The sequence below is a fragment of the Hordeum vulgare genome, chromosome 3H (assembly GCF_904849725.1).
Source record: "Hordeum vulgare subsp. vulgare chromosome 3H, MorexV3_pseudomolecules_assembly, whole genome shotgun sequence".
NCBI classification, from domain to species: Eukaryota; Viridiplantae; Streptophyta; class Magnoliopsida; order Poales; family Poaceae; genus Hordeum; species Hordeum vulgare.
The window spans coordinates 20,150,656-20,170,381 of NC_058520.1; positions in this window are offsets into that span (position 1 = coordinate 20,150,656).

A 19,726-nucleotide genomic window follows, 5' to 3' on the forward strand; every position below is an offset into this window, starting at 1 on the left:
GAATTTGAGGAAAATGTTCATCATTTTTTGAAAACGTTCATTCAATTTGAAAAAGTTCATCAATTTTGACAAAAGCATGGTGAATTTAAAAAACAGAAACGAAAAAAATCATCAAGCCAAGAAAAAAAAAGGGAAAAATAGAAGCAAAAGACGAAACAAAAACAGAAACAGAAAACGAAAATGAAAGAAAGAAATAAGAAAAGAGCAAAAGAAAATTAGTCATCAAATCGGGTGTAGTGGCACGGTGGTTACTCTATGGTAAGCCGAGTTGGAGATCGAGAGTTCAATTCCCCGCGGCGCCTGTTCCTTTTTTTCTATTTGGAACAGAAAGAGAAAATGCTGAGATGGGCCGACCCAGTGCGGGTCGAGCGCCCGTTAGCAAAATTGCGGCGCCTGTTATTTTTTTCTAGTTGGAACAGAAAGAGAAAATGCTGAGATGGGCCGGCCCAGTGCGGGTCGAGCGTCCGTTAGCAGAATTGCACTGTAACGGACGCCTAGGATTTCCCCGTGGATTCACCGGTCTATCATTGACCTGTTGACCATTGTGTTTTTGGAAAAGAGAACTCAAATAGTTCGGTGATTTTGAAGAAAGTTCATTTATTTTGAAAAATAGTTCATGCATTTGGAAATAGTTCAATAATTTTGAAAAATGTTCCCAAGAATTAAAAAAAGTTTATCAAATTCAAAACAAAGTTCACGACTTTGAAAAATAAGTTCATTGAATTGAAATAAAAGTTCATCAATTCTGAATAAAGTTTGCAAATTTAAAAAATAATAATCAGATTTGAAAATGGCCACCAAGTTTGAAAGAAGTCCATCAATTTTGAAACAAAGTTTATGGATTTCAAAAGGTTCATCACTTTTGAGAAAAAGGTTCACCACATTAAAAAAGAGTTAATGGATTTTAAAATGTCATTGATTTTGATAAAAAAACTTCATGCATTAAAAAAATGAAAAAAGGAAAAATAGAAAAAAAGAAAACAACAAAAAGGATGTAACTAATCAGTAATCAAATCGTGGTGAGATGTTTGATTGGTTACCGCGGTATAGACAATGCAGGCGGGCGGTACATAGCCATGCGTGGACACGAGGTGAGGCATACGTGCTCGACGACATGACCCGCTTATATACATGCTCGGCGTGTCGTGCCAGCTGCCTATTGGGCAGGTACGTACACACACACTCACTCTTTCTTTCATTGCTCAAGAAAAAAAAAAACTCCTCTATTCCATTCCAATTCACAGTAGCAAACCAAACCATGGTTTCTTGTTCCCACATCCCTCCTAGCCAAACCAAAACCCACGCTCAAGGAAGCCGTCGGCCATGGAAGACACATCGGAAACACGCGCTCCCAAGAGGCATAGATATGTTGGAGAACCACTAGGGGAGGGGGCAGGGTCAGGGCGGCAACGACATCGACGAGGTGCAGGGAAGGCTCGATGGCCCGGACCTCATCAGACGCCTCCCCGCCGCCTTTGTAGGCACCGCTGCCTCATCCCCACCAAGGAACGCGCCCGCACTCAGGCCCTCTCCAGTTGTTGTGTGTCCCCTTTGGTTCACATCCAACGCGCCGCTCAACCTCAGGGGAGGCCCGAGTCTTTTCGACAATGACACATGTCGCGCTGGTCTGTAGAATTCTCTTCCACCATCCCAGTCCGGCCCACCGCTTCAAGCTCCACACCCACAGCCTACGGTGTGGTTGACGGCTGCCTCCGCTCTGGGTCACCCGCCGGCCTCCAGGACCTCGAGGTCTTTAACCCGCGGTCGGAGAACTTCTCGCTGCCGTTGAGATAACATGTGGTGATGCGCTTCACGTCCACGCTCCTGGTGCTCACGCTTTGGAATGCCAATTCGGCAACCTGGCTGCGCTACCTGCTTTTCTGCGCCTCAAAAAGCTCTATTTGCATAATGTCAGTATCTCGGAGGGCCGCCCTAAAGGCATCATTTCCAGATGCACCATTTGGAAACCGTTTCACAACATCTCTAGTAGAGCCGCTAAATTCCCAACCGAATTGATTTACTGTTCACGCTAAATCGATTTTGCAGGCTATTTTCCCTGCGCAAAACAGATATCGGAAATGGCCTTGCAAATTTCATACACAGACAAATAAAATAAACTAACTAACTAGAAAAAGTTTGACGGAGGGCGGCGGCGGCTCATGGATTCACGCCAAGGTACGTACAACTCACACGCCGAGCGGTAGACGGTGTTGGCAAGGTCCTAGTGCACCTTCGCTACCTTGAAGCCTTCGGCGACATCCTCTTCCCCGGCCTCCAGCTCCTCCTTCGCAGTGAAGCGCTCCATCTCAGCTTTGCGGAGCTTCTTATTCGACGGCGAGAGCGCCTCATAGAGCTCATCTTGGCACGACCACCCATGCTTCCCGCTGCTTTAGGAGAGGGCGCCGCGCCTGCGCCGAGCGTCACAGCTCGACGGTGGGGCACCTGGAGCCACCGGCCTCTACGTTGTGACAGCCGCGTATGCGTGGCGTCCCCCATGTCCGCGACCTTCTTCCGACATGGCTGCGCTCGATTCGTCCATATAAGCTTGCCGGAGCTACGAAAAATCAATGACGGAGGGAAAGAGAATAGCTGCGGAGGGGGGCGGATCTATCCGAGAAGGGAACCCTAAAACACTCCCTCCCCATACATATAGCAACCACCTCCATATCGTTTATTTTCCCTATGCACAGTTGCATCATCAACAAGATGATTTGAATAATGTGCTAGAGTATGGCCCACTGGATCCAGTTAAATGCCTTGAGCTCCACCAAAAAACTACAAAGGTGGTGAAAGGTTGTTCGTCGACTTTGCCAAATTCTCTATTTTGAATGCAAAATTGCTAAAGAAGATGGAAATCAGAGTCCTTTACAAACGCAACGACAAGTGGACAATAGAGCTTCTCAAGATGCACGAAACTGAAGTCAAAAATGATATTTGGCGGGACTCCACTCACTATGTGCATATCCATGATTTGTCAATGGCTGGTCCCTTTGACTTGTTCTTGTGTGGATGCTCCGAAGGCCTTTCCCAAGATTGCTTTGTTACCCATTCTCGAGCGAACCAGGATTGAGGAGGTGAACACGATGGTTAAAGGTTACTAGTATTTGTGTGTTATCTTTAGTTAATACTTACTTTTCTCCTGCTCAATTTCTATTGTAAGCTGAGACCACCTCTAGGTTACAGATAAGCATAACAACCTTATTTTGCTAGACTGATATTTTTGTTTGCACTGAAAAATATACGCAGTTTTCTCAGTTTTGCTACATGTCCAAGGTATTCCGTAAATCTTTTACTCATAAAGAAAATCAAAGATTAAATTTTGTTCTCATGTCCGAGCTCTCTTTTTACTAAATCAGCGACCACTAATATGGAATACAGGGAGTAAGTATCATTAACTGGTATACATCTATGTTTTTAGTTGTTTTCCTGACCTCATTTTGTCACAAATTATTATATTGAACATGGATTGAATTGATACCATTGAGGAATTTCTTATTGTGCTTTGACGATACTGCCGGTTGTTATTGTCTATCCTCATCTATTTATTTATCGAAAAAAGGTTCCTCCGTTTTATATTATATAAAGCAACCATCACATACCTTTTATTCCCTTAGTAACTGTCTATCTAGTTGTGCATTTTCTTTTCAAGCATGCACGTACTATTGTTCTGGTCAATTCTTAATAGCAAGCGATGATGAATCATGTCGTGTGCATTTCCTGCCAGCATCTTTTACAGTCTACAGTACTGACCACCATCAGCCAAGGAAGAAGAATATAGGTTATATGGTCTATAGTACTTGTAGCCCAAGTTTGGACGGCGATCAGAAATCACATGTTATGATGTTGTTCTAGTTCTACAATAACACAACGCCTAGATTTTAGTTTTAGTTAATATGTATGCAGTCACAAAACTTGGCATCAATGGCTGATTTTGAGGAGCAAAACGCGCAGAACCACCATATTAGCGTCATAGATTTCGGAAAACCATCACTTTACAAAACGTGCCACTTTGCACCGCAGCGAAGAATTAACAGTGGCAAAAAACACTGAACGCAAAAATGATACCGTTTTGACGTGGCAGATCGCATTTTGGCCGACAGCGGGGGACGACGCGCTGTTAAAGGCTGCTAACGGACATAGGGACCGAGCCGGTCAGCCCGTTCCCAGTGTCATTCCCATCCTCTCCACTCGCACACTCGCTCACTCTGCCTCGCTCCGCCGCCACAGCTCAACCTCGCCACCGCCACCACAATGGCCTCTTGGAAAGATCTGGAAGACATCAGCGAGGAGGAGGGAGGAGCAGACATACACCGACATGGATGTGGATGTGTGGGTCATACACAACTTTTGGTTAGTGTTAGGGTTTGGCAAATATACGTTGCAGAGTTTTAGATCCTACCCTCCCTTCTCTATCTCTCGTCTGTGGATTGCCTAAGGCATCTTTCCAAAGCAGGAGAATCCCAATACTACTATCGATTCATCCTTTTGTGGCATGGTGACTGATCCAGTGATCAAGTGGAAGCTTCACCAGTTTAGGGGCAAGAAACGTGTTTCATTCGTTCGCATAAACACAGGTAGAAGATTCTATGGTTGTGCTAAGCAGGTAATACATGATGAGCTTATTGTTTTCTCGATCAGTAGTGTTAACTGAATGTTGTACTATTAAACTGAAATTGCTTGTGTAAACTGAATGTGCTAGTGTTAACTAAATGTGCTCGTGTTTACTGAATGTGGTATTGTTAAACTCAATCTGCTATTGTTAACTGAATTTGCTTTGTTTTAATTAAATGTGCTATTGTTAACTGAATTTGCTTTGTGTTAATTAAATGTGCTGGTGTTAACTGAATGTGCTGGTGTTACTAAATATGCAGGTGTTAACTAAATGTGCCTTTGTCTACTCAAATTGCTGGTGTTAACTGAATGTGTTATTGTCTACTGAATATGCTGGTGTTAACTGAATGTGCTTTTGTTTACTGAATATGCTATTGTCTACTGAATGCGCTATTGTTAACTGAATGCGATGTTGTTAAGTGAATGTGCTTTTGTTTACTAAATATGATGTTGTTAACTGAATGTGCTTTTATTTACTGTAAATGCTATTGTTTACTAAATGCGCTTTTGTTTACTGAAAATGCTATTGTTTATTGAATGTGCTTTTGTTTACTTAAAACGCTTGTGTTAATTGAATGTGCTAGTGTTTACTGATTATGCAGTGATTTGCTATTGTTAACTGAAATGATGCTGTCAACTGTATCATAGTTTGAACTGAATTTGGTACTTTAAACTCAATTACTATTACTGTTGTGAACTGAATTTGCAGGGAGGTATTGACTGTGGAGTGATCCAGTGGGTTGATGGTCCCTGGCTTGTCATACTTTAGAGGTGCCCGACCAAACTGTGCGAGATGTTTCATGACCGGAATTTTGACAAGGTGATGGTAGACATGCTTATGACAAAAAATAGCCAAACTGGAGAAGTAGAATGAATTCCTGGCCAAGCAATTCAGTGACATGGTTGAGGAAGTTGGCCAGATTTTTGATTGGCGGGATGGAAATGTGCAACATATGAAACAAGAGAATGCAAAAAAACATGCTGATGATGTCAAGACAAAGCTTGGAGAGTTAGAGGAGTAGTGCATGATGAAGCTGAGATGGAGAAGTCGAGGCTGGCCAAGGAGCAGAGGTGCATCCTGACTTCTCAGTCACATATCATCAAGAACAATAAGAAGGCCATGAAGGAGGTCAATGAGGAGAATAGGAACCTTGAGAGTGTGATTGTTGAATTGCTTAAAGGTGGGCATGGTAGCAATGAGAAGCTTCAGAAGATCAAGTACATCCTTGAGAAGTGAGGCGGTTGCATGGATACTAAGTACATATTAGGACAATATATACATCATACTATGGAACATCAAGAAGGTGAAGAAGTTGGTGGTATATTTTGTAGATCTACTGATCTTAGTTTGTAATGCCTAATGCAAACAACATAGTCAACTGTTAGGCTAGCTAGCAAAGAATCATATGGGTCCTTGTTGTGTCCTTTATGGTGCCTTTATCATGAACCAGTTCTATGATTTGTACTTTTTAAGCACACTTATGCAAGACATCAAGAGTATGCAACCTCCAGGTGAATGTTATGGGTCTAGGTTATGGTGTTTGACTTAATTTGTGCATGCTGAGTATGCAACCTGTTGTGATGTTTATCATCCATCTTGGAGTACTCTCCACCTTGGAAACCGAGTCTTGTGGTCATCCATCCATCTTGGCATCATCATGATAAATAAGCGAAGTACTCTCCATAAATAGTACACAAACAATCATCTAGATAGGTAGCATAGTGCATAAAACAATAGAGCACCCAAATTAAACCCGATACATATTTCATACCATTGTAACACCAACAATTTAGATAGGTATCAAAATGCTTAAAACAATTCTCACACATAACTAGGTATCATAGTGCTTACAACAACAGGAATAAAAGTAGATAGATAGCATAGTGCACACAACAACACTAGATTAGAGTAAGTCTCAGCCAGTAAGCTCAATGATAGAGTCTTCACCACAAATCCCCTTGATCTTCTTCAACTTGCCCTTGTGAATTTCTCCAATTATGGTAAGCTCAGCAAGAGCTATCTCCATCTTCTTCTCCATCTGCAGCCCATCCCTCTCCTGCATCACCTCAATTTTGTCCTTCATAAGTTGTTTCTTATCCTTCTTGTGGTCTCGGAGTTCAGTCTTAAGCACATACATCTCCTTCTTGAGTCCATTCATATCCCTATGCTTCTTGAGCTCATGCGGCTCAGTCCTCAGGTTCCTGACCAGTTCTCCTTGCACTTTCTGGATGGCATTCATATCCTCAATGACATACTGCTTCTGGTCAAGCTGCTTCTGGAAGCCTTCACTGTCCTTTGACATTATGTTCTTGTAAGTTTGCTGACGATTCTTTTCCACTTGTTGCGTGAGAATTTTGTTAACTTCAGCAACAAGGTTCTTGTACTGCAGGGTAGCAGTCTTAACCTCCTCTTCAAGCTTAAGCACTATACGTGCATGATCATCCCCTTCCTTTATTCTAGCAGCACATCACTCTTCATATCTTACCGAAACCTTGTGAAGAGCATTTTTAGTACCTTCAGGATACTCCATATAAACCCATTGAACATAGCCATAATTGGCAGTGTGCAAGACAAAGAAGTTACTTAAAATGGTGAGATGGTTTAGCTACAAAGAAATAGCTTCTAAGAAATAAGGAAATGTTGTATCAGTTAAGCTTCAGAGTATCTAAGGAGCTAAGCTACAGAGAAACACTTCACTTAAGCCTCAGAGAAACAATAAAAGTTACTAATTATGTTTGCCTTTAACGATATGCATATATATATATATATATACATATATATATCTGCCTAAGCTCTTTTTCGAAACAAATTTGATCATCAATCATTAGAATGAAGACATTCAGAGAAACAACTGGCTGGCATTAGGACATGTATTAACACGATTGACGTAAAGCAGTTTATATAAAATTTCAAATAAGAAAAGAAGGGCAGTGATTGCAACTTACATCCTGACAACATCCATATATACAACCTCCTTTTGAGTAATGCCACCTTCGAATACTACGAATTTCTTGTCTATTTTTCGGTGGTAGCACTCAACAGGGTCTGCCTGTCTGGTCTCCACATCGCCTTTAAAGTCTCAGTCGTCTATGGTTAGGAGGTGTTGGCCGGACTGAGTTCAGAAGGAATTGGGAGCGGTCAAATACCCTGGATCCAGTCGAAAACATACCAAAACGAAATTCCCCAATCTGAAATAGCTAACCCTACGCTATAAAACAGAGAGAGTACAGGGGCATTACCTCCCCTGCAAAGTTGAGTATCTTGTTGTCACTGCTCTCGTACGAGTCTGCCCAAGAAGGCATTGCGGCGGCGGCGACGGCAAGGTTGAGATGTCGCGGCGGCAACGTAGAGTGGAGCGAGGCATACTGAGCGAGTGGGCGAGTGCAGAGGATGGGAGTGTCATTTTTTCCCTTTAGGGAACGGGCGGGCGGGCCGGCTCGGTCCGTACGGTCGTTAGCGGCCGTTAACGGCACGCCGTCCCCCGCTGTCGGCCAGAACGCGGTCTGCCAAGTCAAAAGGGTATCATTTTTACATCTAGTGTTTTTTGTCAATGTCAATTCTTCGCTACGGTACATACTATGACGTTATGTAAAGTGGTGATTTTCCAAGAGCTATGATGCTAATGTGGTGGTTCTATGCATTTTACTCGATTTTGAGGGGTCAGCTTGACAGAAAATGAATATAGTATGTAAGCTCAAGCACGCTATCAGGCTTAGAGGAGCACCACCTGGCATCCATCACCCTGACTGAATAACCCAAGTCAGTCAGTCACAAGTGACACAACTCAACAATGACAGAGAAGTGGAGATGAGTCTCCACTCGGTCTGGAGTCCTGGAGGGGGTGCACGGTCTGGAAAAAAAAAGTTGGCTGTCACCTCCATTGGGGTCGACTTAAGACGGAGTTGTCTGAGTGCTGGCACACCACCTGTTCTAAAATATAGCCGTAGTCCATCTGTTGGTCAGTCTATAGAGTATACGACGATGTTGACCTGTCGTATTTCTAGAAAGTATACAAAAATGCTTGTGTGCTCATCATAATTGTGTTTCATATCGTTATTCACTACGTGTGATGTTTGAATTTGTTATATTTTGAATAAATGATCATTCTCTATGGAGACATTTGTTCACCGTATCGTTTGCTTTGCATTTCATGCTAACTTGTACTTCCCATGTACCTTCAGCTGTACATGTTCCAAATATTTGCATGCCTTGGTGATATCTCATCTGCAGTCCGTAGTGATATCATCATGTTGGTTTCACTAAATTCAGATGAAGTAGTGCAAATATGTAGGCGCCGGCTTGCGTTGTTACCTCGCTTAAAATAACCTTATTTAACTAGCAGGATACCAACAAATTCTCAGTCTGTCCATGCCATGTCTAATATATATTACCTGACATCACACATGATTAAATTAATAAACACACTTGGGAATTAGAGTAGACTATAGGATTACAACCTAGAGCATGGAGATCAAGCAAAAGCAGCCATGTACACTTCTCAACTGTTATAAGATCATGTTCCCTTTCTCATAAATAAATATTATATGAACGGCGAGGATCAGTCTTTCTTGACGAAATCCTGCAGCTTGGTCAGCCACATCAGATCCTTGGACTGGACCTTGCTGCTCATGTGCTCGCGCACCAAGTTTATCGCCGTTGGCCTGATCCCGCGCCCGTCGAGATACTTCTCCAATGAGTTTTGCAGGTTCTTGTCCAGTTTACTGCACGAGAACGATGGAGAGCAGTTAATTAGTTAATATGGCAGTGGCCGATTCATTAAAGCTAGACTTCAACAAGGCAAAGAAACCAAAACGTGTGGCCAGTTAGTCCATCTATAGGCAAATTAATTAGTCTGACTAATATTCTTACTCGAAATCATAATACGTAGCCAGCAGATCATCATGTTTGTCCACTTTAGCTGTCGGCGACGACAACAGGCACATGGAATGGATGGCGATATTGTCCGGATACGCGAAGCAGGTGAACCCAAGCTTTGAGCCATCGCCCTTGGAGATGGTGACCTCCAGGTTGATGCAAGATTTCGACGCGTTCTTCTCGCCACCGTCCTCTTCTGGATTCTCATCCGAGGGCGACGACGAAGACGATTCTACATCCTCGTGTGAGGTGCATGATGAGGAGTTGTTCTCGTCGTCATGGTCGTCCAAGCAGGGCTTTGAAATCACAACCTCAATCCTCTCACCCTTTAAAGTTCTTGTAAGTATAATGGTGGTACCGCACTTATTTTCAGAGATTGCAAAAGGGAAGTAATCCCCGGTCTCCTCTATCTGCAAAATAAGATATGAAAAAATTAAGCGCAAAACAACAACTCAGATTCTCAAGCAGCAGGATTGAATGCATGCATGGACAGCAACTCATATATATTCTCAAGCAAGATTAAACGCATGTGATGTACAAACTTGATCAATTTGAGATGAGAACAGCCTCAACATATCCCAACCATGGGATTGCAGTTAGCACAGCTGGGAGAGTCCTGCACAATGGATCTGAAACTGAATGAAGAGATCGATCGATCTGCGTGCGTACCTTAGCGAGGAGATACTGGAGCTCGGTGGGGGGCGCGCCGTCGTTGTTGCGGGACTTGATCGCGGAGTTGATGGAGTCGAGGAGCTCAAGGTCGAACATGGTGGCGCTGAGGGCTTCGGTCTCGGTTAAGAAGTCACGGAGGGAGCCCAACACGGTACGTTTGGAATCCTCGGTCACGGTGCTCTGACGGTAAGTATCCAATGCGGCGATGAGGGAGGCGCCCGAGGACTCAAAGGAGGAGACTGCAGCGTCGAGGGAGGAGGACGAGCTCCACCTGATCTCCATCGCCGACGAGAACGTGGGGCGGAGAAGCGTGGAGGCCTGGCGGAGGATGGGTAGGGAGGAGGCCCGGCGGGCCGCGGCGAGGAGGGCCATGGCGCCGGTGAAGATGGTTTTTCTTCCAGAATTTAATAGGGTTTTAACGAGGAGGGTTTTGGTTGTCTGAGAAAAACGAGCCCGCGATGTGTGTTTGCCGATAAAGAAAACGAATTTGAGCAGGATTTCCCTTTTCCGTTCGCAGACTCTGGCGGTTTCCACATAGGAATATATCTTCTACGAAAATTAAACTACTCTTTGTATGTGCAAAAAAGTTCAGATCTGTTATTACAAAAATCCATCAAAAATACAAACCATGTCAAACATAATATATAAAAATCACATCGAGGTATCTAGACCACCGAATGACCACTACCGCCGCCAAAATGGACCGCCGACACGTCATTGTGCCTACTCTCCTCTCGAAGCTATTTTGACCTTGTGGATGAGAGTCGAAAAGTCTTCATGCAAATGCCCCTAAGGACCAACGCCCTGGAGCCTTAATCGTCACCACCGATGAGCCCTTGAATAGATATTAAGAAACGGACACCAAATCTCGCCGTCGCTTAAAAAACCATAACCTTTCAACCCAAGAAGATGGCATGGATCTAATCCGGAGCGCGGTCAAGATGGACAAACTCAAGGAGGATCAGAGACTAAGAAGTCTGACTTTGGCAACTTTATTGATCAGTTAAACATAGTACATCAGATCAAACAAAATTAAATGATGATGCACACCGAATATCTACCATAAACTGAAAGTTACATCGGTGTTTTGAAAAAAAAAACTGCTTTCGTTAAGGTACTGACCAATGATCACAAACTCCACCGCATGCAACATCCGGCAGTGCGCAGGTTGCCAAGGTCATAGCAATCAGATTCGCTACTTCCAGCACGCTAACACCATGGTTCCAACATCTGCAACAGTTGGTTTTAGCTTTTGCTTCCTCCGTTGGTCCAGCTTCCCTGCACACTCGATTTAGTACCCTGACACCGTGGTTGCAACATCTCCCAAAGTTGGTTGCAGCTTTGCTCCTCCGTCAAAGCTTTGGCCATTGTGGTTCCAGCTTCTCCGCACACTGATTCCAGTGCCCCCACACCATGGTTCCAGCTACGACAATAGCCCGTCAACACAAAACCTCCTCCTCGTCGCCGCAATTGCAACACTTTACTCCGATGGTCCCTGTGCCGGCGAATGCCGGTTCCAGCATACATCAACAATGGTTGCATCTCCCTAACTTGGAGGTTCTAGCACGGCCGGCCCCATCCCCCTAGGTTGCGGGTCCTCAGCTCCCGATTCCAGCATGACCAGTTGCCGCTTCCAGCACGAGCGGCCACCGCTTGCAACTTTTTTAGCGGCCATTTCCAGCACAGCCGCATGACCTACGCACGATGGGTCATGGAGCCACTGTGGCTAGCCGGAAACCGGTCATTTCCTCTGCTCTAAGTCACAGGGAGTTCGCTTGTGTGGCGAGCCCTAGCGCGACTGCTATTTGTAAGCTACTTGCCGGTTCTTTGCTGCGAGAGGGAGGGAAAAAACGAATGGCGGGAGACAACAAATCAAGCGATGTGGCGCGGTGAGGGCGTCACACGGTAGGTTATTTGAGTGCTCCTTGCCGGTTATCGGAAAGGATGGGCGGCGGAGGAAGACATCAAAATTGGAGAGAGGTAAATTCGGGGGCGGTGGAACAAGATAAGAAAGGAAAATGATGTTTGTAGGCGCGTGCAAGCCGCGTGTGACAAGCGCATGTGCCCAGCGGAGTTCCTAGCCGGTAGACCATCAGAGAACGTTTCGCATAGTTAAAGCTATAGAAAAATTGAAGGCAAAAGACAGAGTGAAATTGTTCTTTGATTTTTTTGCGATATTTTTCATGTAAAAAATGCCCCTTGTCAACACGGGAGCTTCTTAACTTGTCATCAGCTTTACTCCATGTTCAAGAAAACCCTTCTATTCAAGCCAATTATGAACCTGGAGGGAGCAAAATACTTGATTTTTTTCCCATAAACCTCCAATGTGGTGTAGAACAAAGGAGAACGTGGAGACCACACAATTGATAGTTTTTAGGCGTTCAAGTTGCACATCATTGAACCTAAAATTGGAAACAAAAGGTGCAATTCTAGGTCTAAAGACATACAACCGCTGACCTGCACCTTTCTACAACTAAAGGTAAATTTCCAAGTGGTACATCCACCTAAGTATCATTAAGGAATCAAATATCATAGTCCTTTAATAAGTAACATGAATTTCTGGTTTGACAGATAAATTGATGGTCACTGCGACGATTTGGATCTTCTTTTCTCCTGCCTCAATGGCTGATTTGTTTGAAGTGCTTCACAATCCTACTAATTTTTCAAAAGGTATCCCTGATTTCAATTTTTTCTTTGTTGTAATTATTTCAGTAACCATGCTTACAGTCGTCGGTTGTGTCCTTCCCATTCCCTTCTATTCGCTCCGTTCCTAAATAATTATAGTTGAAGAATTAGTCTAGTTTTCTCCAACTATAATTATTTAGTTACAGATGATGTAGCTGTTTGCGTACTTCTAGTGGTGTGTTCTGTATGTTGGATGCTTGCCGATTCTTGTCACGCTTGGTGTCTTTATTAATTTAAAGTTGGATGGAAGCCTTTTATCTAAAAAAATCTATTTGACACGGTTTGTATGACTAAATCAAAAACAGCCAAACTTGAGAATTAAAGAATAAGCTAGAAATAAGCAGAGCCAACATACTGAATAGACGGCCTAATCAAAATGGTTTCAAATCTAAGTATCCCAAGAAAATCATAGTTACAAAAATCGGTCTTAAAAATGCAGATAAGATAAAACTACCATGCACACTTCTCCAGAGGAGGAAAAATTATAAGTCTTGATCGTATTGCCCTAGAATAATTTATGTCAGATGAAGATCAGTCTTTCTTGACGAAATCTGACAGTTTGTTGAGCCAAAAGTGCTGCTTGCGGGGGCCATTGCTACTAATGTACTCGCGAAACAAGTTCATCGTCCCCGGCGTGATCCCACGCAGCTCCAGATACTCGTGGAATGACTTCTGCAGGTTCTCATCGAGCTTACTGCACCAGATCCGCAAATTAAGAGAGCGTTAAATCAATGTGTCGGCGGTGCGCAAAAAATACAAGCGGGCAGTAATGAGTTAAGCTAGGTTTTGTCTTATACTAGTATACTTACTTGAAACCGTCATACTTAGACATATCCTCCAGTAGTTCCTCCTCGTTTGGCGATGGCGTCATATTCATGGAACGGATGGTGATATCGTCCGGATACGCAACACAGGTGAATTTAAGTTTATAGCCATTGCTCTTGGAGACGATGACATCAAAGGTGAGGCTTGGTCTTGAGTCCTTCTTCTCACCTTCGCTTTGTCCCAGACTCTTGTAGAGGGAGGATAAAGAAGACGATTTTCCATGCTTATCAAGGCAGTCTGTTTTAGTCACAACCTCAATCTCCTCGTCCTCAAAAGTTCTGCTAAGAGTAATGTATCTTTTAAAATCGTAGCCAACAAAGTACCTATTTTCACTGACTTGGAAGGGGAAGCAACCCACGGTATCCTCCATCTGTTTTACAAGGGGAAAAAAGATTGAGGGCATGCATGAACAGCAAAAACTCGCGCGGTAATCCCCACTCTATCTCATGCATGATTAATTACACTAAACTAGTAAATATACTGTACTTTGCAGTGATGCATTCATGCATGTAATAATGAGTCGAGCCCTAACCTAACTTTGAACTGCAGTTCAGCACGGACATGAAAAGGGAACGGGGATCATATCATCCTCGCATCGCATGGGCGAAGAGATCGATCTGCAATTCTGCATATACTCAGGAGCAGAAGACCACGACATCGCCGCCGCACAAATCGCCCTCTCCTCTCTCCCTCGCCGCTGCGCCGGAATCCAGGAGCAGGAATCCCCAATCGATTTGGATCGGGATAATCCCACCGCGCAAGGGTCAATTGGCCCACTTGCCAGATGAATCCCCGTTGACTAGGCCATGTCAGCGTTTTCCTGCCCAAATCAACTACAGGGTTCATATTAGACCGGAATTAGAGAGTTCAGAGTGCTGATTACCGGGATTAGGAGTTCAGAGTTCGATTTAGCTACGGTCTACCAGTTCAGGGTTTATTTTGGACTTTTCCAGAGAAGAAGGAACAGTGCATGCATGACCCTACAATTCTTCGTTAATTTATCTCACATGGAAAAAAGTTGCATCAATTTTCTTTGTGTTCTTTTATATGATCCGTATCTTCTAAACAATAATTCAGTCGTTGAATTAAAACTAGATCAATTTGAATGTATTTTAAAATCGCTAAAATGTTCTGTTTCACAAAATTCATTGGACTTGAAATGTGTTTAACAAATTTTAACTTCTTCTTCCATTAATTGAATTGAAATGAAATCCACATATCACTTTATGGCATGCATTTTCAATAACGTAGTCACCAAATGCATTTCAATTACCAAATCATTTTTTTTACGGTGAAGAGATCGATCTGCGTATATGTTGTGCACGTACCTCGGTGAGGGGGGGGGGGGGGGGCTCGGAGGACTTGACGGCAGAGTCAATGTCATGGAGGAGCTGGTCCTCGATGGTGGTGGTGCTGAGGGACTTGGTAGCGGCCCGGAGTGAGTCCAGTGCGACGGTGGAGGCGCTGGAGCCATGCTCAGCGCGCATTATCACTAGTAGAAAAGAAGGCTTTGGTCCACTTGATGAAATACCATTAGTCCCGGTTCACTCACGAACCGGGACCCATGGGGGCATCGGTCCCGGTTCGTGAGGCCAGGGTGTCGGTCGGGTCTCGTGGGCCATTGGTCCCGGTTCGTATGACCCCTTTTGGTCCCGGTTCCAGACATGAACCGGGATCAATGTGCCTCGTGTTGGAAATATGCCCTAGAGGCAATAATAAAATGGTTATTATCATATTTCCTTGTTCATGATAATCGTCTATCGTTCATGCTATAATTGCATTAACAGGAAACACTAATACATGTGTGAATGAATAGATCACAATGTGTCCCTAGCAAGCCTCTAGTTAGCTAGCTCGTTAGTCAATAGATGATCATGGTTTCCTGATCATGGACATTAGATGTCATTGATAACGGGATCACATCATTGGGAGAATGATGTGGTGGACAAGACTCAATCCTAAGCCTAGCACTAGATCGTATTGTTCGTATGCTAATGCTTTTCTAATGTCAAGTATCTTTTCCTTCGACCGTGAGATTGTGCAACTCCCGGATACCGTAGGAGTGCTTTGGGTGTATCAAACGTCACAACGTAACTGGGTGACTATAAAGGTGCACTACGGGTACCTCCGAAAGTGTCTGTTGGGTTGGCACGAATCGAGATCGGGATTTGTCACTCCGTGTGACGGAGAGGTATCTCTGGGCCCACTCGGTAGAACATCATCATGAGCTCAATGTGACTAAGGAGTTAGTCACACGATGACGTGCTACGGAACGAGTAAAGAGACTTACCAGCAACGAGATTGAACAAGGTATAGGTATACCGGCGATCGAATCTCGGGCAAGTTCTATACCGGCAGACAAAGGGAATCATATACGGGATTGATTGAATCCTTGACATCGTGGTTCATCCGATGAGATCATCGTGGAGCTAGTGGGAGCCACCATGGGTATCCAGACCCCGCTGATGGTTATTGGCCAGAGAGGTGTCTCGGTCATGTCTGCCTGTCTCCCGAACCCGTAGGGTCTACACACTTAAGGTTCGATGACGCTAGGGTTATAGGGAATTGTTATACGAGATTACCGAAAGTTGTTCGGAGTCCCGTATAAGATCCCGGACGTCACGAGGAGCTCCGGAATGGTCCGGAGGTAAAGATTGATATATAGGACGGATGGTTTCGGACACCGGAAGTGTTTCGGGCATCACCGGTAACGTACAGGGACCACCGGGACCACCGGAGGTGGTCCCGGGGGACCACCGAAGGGGGGCTGCGACCCCAAGAGGTAAGATGGGCTAAGTGGGAGTGGGAACCAGCCCCTAGTTGGGCTGGTGCGCCTCCCCACTCAGCCCATGGCGCAGGGGAAAGAAAAAGAGGGGGGAACCCTAACTTAGGTGGGCCTTAGGCCCACCAGAGGGGTGCGCCACCCCTCCCCCTTGCCCTGGCCGCCACCCCTTCCCCATCTGAGGGCTGCCGCACCCCTTAGGGGTGGGAACCCTAAGGGCTGCGCCCCCTCCCTCTCCCCCTATATATAGATGAGGTTCGGGGCTGTTTGAGACACGGTTTAATCTCTCTCTCTCGGCGCAGCCCTGTTCCTCTCCCTCCTCCCCTCTGCCGGCGCTTGGCGAAGCCCTGCCGGGAGACCTCGTCTCTCCACCAACACCACGCCGTCGTGTTTCTGGTCTTCTTCCCCAACCTCTCCCTCCTCCTTGCTGGATCAAGGTGCGGGAGACGTCACCGGGCTGCACGTGTGTTGAACGCGGAGGTGCCGTTGTTCGGCACTAGATCGGAATCGCTGCGAGTACGACTCCATCAACCGCGTTCTAGCAAACGCTTCCGCTTAGCGATCTTCAAAGGTACGAAGATGCTCTTACCCCTCTCTCGTTGCTGGTCTCTCCATAGGAAGATCTGAATAAGCGTAGGAAAATTTTGAATTTATGCTACGTTACCCAACAGTGGCATCCGAGCCAGGTTTTCTATGCGTAGATTCTATGCACGAGTAGAACACAAAGGTTGTGGGCGATGATTTGTCAATTTGCTTGCCGTTACTAGTCTTATTCTTTTCCGGCGGTATTGTGGGATGAAGCGGCCCGGACCGACCTTACACGTACGCTTACGTGAGACTGGTTCCACCGACAGACATGCACATCGTGCATAAAGGTGGCTAGCGGGTGTCTGTCTCTCCTACTCTAGTCGGATTGGATTTGATGAAAAGGGTCCTTATGAAGGGTAAATAGCTTTGGCATATCATCGTTGTGGCTGTCACATAGGTAAGAAGGCATTCTTGCTAGAAACCCAAATCAGCCACGTAAAACTTGCAACAACAATTAGAGGACGTCTAACTTGTTTTTGCAGGGTTTGACATGTGATGTGATATGGCCAAAGTTGTGATGTTGCATGTATGATGTATGAGATGATCATGTTATTGTAATAGGTTTCACGACTTGCATGTCGATGAGTATGACAACCGGCAGGAGCCATAGGAGTTGTCTTAATTTATTGTATGAGATGCAACGCCATGTGCTTGCTATTTTACTTCATTGCTAACGGTTAGCCATAGTAGTAGTGATAGTAGTAGTTGGCGTGACGACTTCACGGAGACACGATGATGGAGATCATGATGATGGAGATCATGGTGTCACGCCGGTGACGATGATGATCATGCGATGCCTGAAGATGGAGATCGAATGAGCAAAGATGATAATGGCCATATCATGTCACTATATGATTGCATTGTGATGTTTATCATGTTTTACATCTTATTGCTTAGAACGACGGTAGCATAATAAGATGATCCCTCTTAAAATTTCGAGAACGTATTCCCCTAAGTGTGCACCGTTGCGAAGGTTCGTTGTCTCGAAGCACCACGTGATGATCGGGTGTGATAGATTCTAACGTTCGCATACAACGGGTGTAAGCCAGATTTACACACGCGAAACACTTAGGTTGACTCTACGAGCTTAGCATGTACAGACATGACCTCGAATACAAGAGACCGAAAGGTCGAACATGAGTCGTATGGTTGAATATGATCAGCATGAAGTTGCTCACCATGGTGACTAGTCCGTCTCACGTGATGATCGGACATGGGTTAGTCAACATGGATCATGTATCACTTAGATGACTAGAGGGATGTCGATTTAAGTGGGAGTTCATACTTAATTTGATTAAATGAACTTAATTGTCATGAACTTAGTCTAAAAGTTGTCTTCATAAATATTGTAGATGTCCAACGTCAACCTCAACTTCAACGCATTCCTAGAGAAAAACAAGCTGAAAGATGATGGTAGCAACTATGCGGACTGGGTTCGCAACCTGAAGCTCATCCTTGAAGCAGCTAAAAAGGCTTATGTCCTTAATGCGTCGCTAGGTGACCCTCCCGCTCCCGCAGCAGCCCAGGACGTTCTAAACGTCTGGCAAGCGCGGAGTGATGACTACTCTCTGGTCAGGTGTGGCATGTTATACAGTTTAGAAACGGGGCTCCAAAGACGTTTTGAGCAACACGGGGCATATGAGATGTTCCAAGAGCTGAAGCTAGTTTTTCAAGCTCATGCCCGTGTCGAGAGATATGAAGTCTCCGACAAGTTCTTCAGCTGTAAGATGGAGGAGAACAGTTCTGTCAGTGAGCACATACTCAAAATGTCTGGGTTACACGGTCGTCTGACTTCACTTGGAGTCGAACTTCCGGATGATGCTATCATTGACAGAATCCTCCAGTCTCTCCCACCAAGCTACAAAGGCTTTGTGCTTAACTACAACATGCAAGGGATGGAGAAAACCATTCCCGAGTTGTACTCCATGCTCAAGTCTGCAGAAGTAGAAATCAAGAAGGAGCATCAAGTGTTGATGGTCAACGAGACCACTAGTTTCAAGAAAGGCAGGGGTAAGAAGAACTTCAAGAAAGACGGCAAAGTTGTTGCCGCGCCCGGTAAGCCAGATGCCGGGAAGAAGAAAAAGAACGGACCCAAGCCTGAGACTGAGTGCTTCTACTGCAAGGGAAAAGGTCACTGGAAGCGGAACTGCCCCAAATACTTAGCGGACAAGAAGGCCGGCAACGTTAAAGGTATATATGATATACATGTTATTGATGTGTACCTTACCAGCGCTCGTAGTAGCTCCTGGGTATTTGATACCGGTGTTGTTGCTCACATTTGCAACTCAAAGCAGGAACTGCGGAATAAGCGGAGACTGGCCAAGGACGAGGTGACGATGCGCGTCGGGAATGGTTCAAAGGTCGATGTGATCGCCGTCGGCACGCTACCTCTACATCTACCGTCGGGATTAGTTTTAAACCTTAATAATTGTTATTTAGTACCAGCTTTAAGCATGAACATTGTATCAGGGTCTTGCTTAATGCGAGACAGCTACTCATTTAAGTCAGAGAATAATGGTTGTTCTATTTATATGAGTGATATGTTTTATGGTCATGCTCCGCTGGTGAATGGTTTATTCTTGATGAATCTCGATCGTGATGTTACACATATTCATAGTGTGAGTACCAAAAGATGCAAAGTTGATAATGATAGTCCCACATACTTGTGGCACTGCCGCCTTGGTCAT